The following is a 3927-nucleotide window of genomic DNA, read 5'->3' on the forward strand; positions in this document are numbered from 1 at the left end:
CTTGAAACTCGTGCCTGACACATGTGCGTGCATGCCCTAAATCCTAAAAAGAAAACAGAAGAGAAGAGATTGCAGCATCGCCACCCCCACTGGGTGGTGATTTCTCATTTTCTGTCTCTCTCTGTCTCTCTGGCAAGCACACACTTCCTATAGCAAAAATTTCTCTTTAAAAAAAAAAGGAAAGAAAGAAAAATCATGCCAGATGTGTGTGAGTGAATGAATGCCCAAAATCCCAGGTGGAGTCTGGAGGAGAAGGGATTGTACTCCCTCCCAGGGGTAATTTCTCACCTGCTTTATGGCAAAAAAACTTGGGGAAAAAAAAAAAAGGAAGGATATAGAATTACCCTAAAAAGCAAGATAAATCAACAGCAGTAGACCAGGAACTTTGAAGAATATCCGAACCATTGTTAACCTGAGAATGTTCTCTATCTAATTCCTGGTTTATGACTCAACATATGATAGCTATTGAACAAAAACTTGTGAATGAATGAATTAGTATAGCCAAATGTGAGCCTAAGAGCCAGGGAAATTAAAGAGTTCTAGTTTGTTTAACTTGACTGAGCTCTGCAAGCACGTATGTGCTGGCATGCATAAGACCGTCAGCCCTGTTAGTGCAGCCTTTGGCTTGCTTATACTTCCCATCATACCTAGTGTAAAATAGCTTTCTGTTGGGTGGTCAACTGAGTAGGCATTACTTGTAATATCTGAAAGTATGAGGAAAGGAACAATCGAATTAAGATAGAATTAATTTTTTCAGGAATCTGTAATAAATAACATAGTGAGGATGGCAAGTGGTGTGGTGGTTGAGGCACTGGACTCCTAAAAACACGACAGACCACAGTGTAAGTCCAGCACCCAATGGCCTGAAAATTACAGCAAATAAATAAATAAATGTTTTTTTTAAAGGTATATACAGTAGAAATAGGTAAGTATGATAAAAATAGTCCTTTATTTTTCCTATTTGACTGTAGCATTATAGTGTTTTTTTTTTCTTTTTTGTTATAGTCTTTTTTTTTTTTTTTCCCAAGAAATACATTAATCTTCCCTGAAACTTCAGGGAAGTCTTGGTTAGTTAAACATAGGGTTGAGGTTGGATGGTACCCTCCTCAACCATTTTCCAAACACAGACATGCACGCATACACACAGAAATATGTACAAAGCAATCAATTTGTCACAAAATTTTGTTCATTCATTTAATAATACATATTGGACTTTTATAATATCATGTACCAGAAATCGTGCTAAGGACTAGACAAATGGCACTGAACAGCCTAGTACTTGATGACAAAGTGTTGGCGAATGCCATCGTCATGGAGAAATTCCTGAAGGAAGGAGGGTTTTGACATAGGGAGAAATTTGATAGTCAAAGAGATGAAGGTAGGGAACTTAAAGGAAAAATTTAATTTGGCATCACAGTTTGCGCTACATATACATTTGAATAATCCACACCATTAGTGGAGGGATAGTTTTTTTCTGTGTGTGTGTGTTTGTTTTTTTTTTTTTTAAAAGGCTTTGTATGTTCCAATTTAAGAGTTTTAACTGCCTTAAGGAAATAACTGGCCATGCTTTATCTTGTTTACATATGGCCCAGAGATGTCTTGCCCATAGGCTGGGTGAGGCAGGAAAGGGTTTACACTAACTTCCTGTTTGACCTGAGACGTTGACATTTCCCCTCTCTCTTGCCTTGCTTTTTCTTCCTCAAACAGGGAAATGATATTGACCTAACCTACCACCATTGTGAGGAAAAACTGATAAAGAATATGGCAATACACTTCAGAGAATAAGAGTTCCCCCTGCCCCCACCTCCGCTGGGGAGAAAAATCCTTAACAATGAGTATGCTAAGACACAGAAAACAATGGGTGGAAACAGAAAATCAGACCAAAATCATATAAAGAAGTTTTAAAGATTTTCTTCCTTCTGCATTTACAACATTCTATTATTGACTTTGGATTTTTTCTTGCACTTAATTAGTCAAAAGCCAGGCTAACACTCTAAAATCCTTTCACAGGTCAGGCACTAGCCAGAGCCCATATTCCTCAGTTTTCACAGATGCTCAGCTCGCACTGTGTTTATTCACCCTTGTAACTATGAAGTCATTTTGTTTGTCTCTGGAGATTTCCCCCCCCCCCCCTTCACCCCCAAAGAGATCCCTAGCCTCCTGGGAGGGCTTTCTGCCATAGAGTAGGTGCCACCACACCCTCTGGGAGACATTTTTAATGAGGATATCGTAGCAAGACAAGTCTTTTAGGAGATTGTATAACATCAGAATAGCATGTTCAAGACCGATTCTGATTCTAGCACCTATGAGAGGTGGTCAGCTTGTATGTCCAGGTTGGTTCAAATTCCTTCCTTCCTTCATGGCTCAGGATGAAGTGGAAACTTTCTCTGACATTTCCTATACTCTAAGTCTGGTTTGATTTACATAATGCAGAAGAGTTTGTGTCTTAGTTTGAGTTTGCCCAGAAGCAGACAAGAATTTAAATGCAAGTAATTTATTGGGGGCAGGAGTGGGGGACTCAGTACAACAGCAGGGGAGAAGGGAAGTGAGACAGAGAAGGCAGCCAATAAAGGGAACTTAAGTAAGCCTCTGGCACAGTGGGGGACTAGAGCTGAATCGAAGAAATGGTGTAGCACACAGGGCATAGTAGTCCGCCAGAGGAGCAAGTGAACCTAGGTATTCAGACACTGATTCCTGTCAGTCATTAATTGAAGGCTGCTTGGGGAGGGGTTGTTCATTCCCAGCAGAGAGCTCTAGAAAGAGCTATAGGTAATACAGTTCCTGGCAGCTGGAGTCTCCTGTGTTTTGGGGAGCACACTGACATGGTGGGATCTGAGGGTCATGGGTACAGTTTGCATCAGTATGTTTGTGTTTTCTTGCCCAAGGGTGCAAACCAGAAGATACTCAGTGACATAGTAGTGGGCTTTGACTAGAAATTGCCTCCTGACCCTAACGGCTTTAAAAGGGGCAAAGTCATTTGGAGTCACCATTGCAAAGTGTCTTCAGTCGTGTTTTAGTCTCAGCCCAAGCATCTGGAGACTCAGGAATGAAGGCTTATTGTAATGCACTTATAAACCTATTAGAACATGATCACGAATTTACACTGAGGACCAGAGTATGGTAAAAATAGTTCTTTATTTTTCTTTTTAACCATTTATCAGAGGAGGCTGGGCCTTCTCTAGGCTCTTGAAGGAAGGTGTGTTTGGTGGTTTCAGACCTCTTGCTGGTGATTGGTGTAGTCCTGGATGTATCCCAATCTGAGGCAATAAAATCTGAGAAAAAGTTGGGAATAGGGTTGCAGGGACCCTGGAAAAAGTTTTATTGCTCTTAAGACACATACCTGGACACATGACTCTTTTCTGCTAGACCTCTTAGAATGTTTCTGATGCCTGAGACTTTTGCACCTACTTTGTCACCGTGTGAGGTAATCACCAACATATAGAGAACAACACAGTGGAAGAATAGAAAATTCTGTCTCTGAGCCTCTAACCTACCAGTCTACTTTCAGATTTCTTGTTCTTTGAGTTCAAGACACTTTTGCTTGTGTTTCCTTTGGTTTAAGGCACTTTTATGTTCCTTGTACCAAAACAGATCCTAAATGATGCAGTGTCAGTTAACCTAGCCAACTGGTGAAGAGAACCCTACTACACATTAAAGCAATTGAGTTTGGGACTGCATGGACAGAGTGGGTCAGGTAGAAAGCTAATGGTTACACGAAATCTTGTGTTTAATTTTCTTAGCTTGGGTTACCATCATAGAATACCATATTCTGGGTGGCTTAAAAATGGTGATTTATGGGGACCAGCAAGTGGCGTGGTGGTTAAGGCTCTGGACACTCACATGGCCAACTGAGGTTCGAATACCAGACCTGGTGGCTTGCTTTCTCACTTTCTCTCTCTCTGTGTGTGTATCTCTCTCTGCTCAAAT

The 3927-nt window shown here is 40.8% G+C and overlaps 1 pseudogene; it reads right to left on the bottom strand.

The window, feature by feature from the left end:
• The window catches only part of LOC114009192 (transforming acidic coiled-coil-containing protein 2-like), a 98798-nt pseudogene that overhangs the window by 62691 nt on the left and 32180 nt on the right, over positions 1–3927 (bottom strand).

The sequence above is a fragment of the Tupaia chinensis genome, unplaced genomic scaffold (assembly GCF_000334495.1).
Source record: "Tupaia chinensis unplaced genomic scaffold, TupChi_1.0 Scaffold000479_1, whole genome shotgun sequence".
NCBI classification, from domain to species: domain Eukaryota; kingdom Metazoa; phylum Chordata; class Mammalia; order Scandentia; family Tupaiidae; genus Tupaia; species Tupaia belangeri.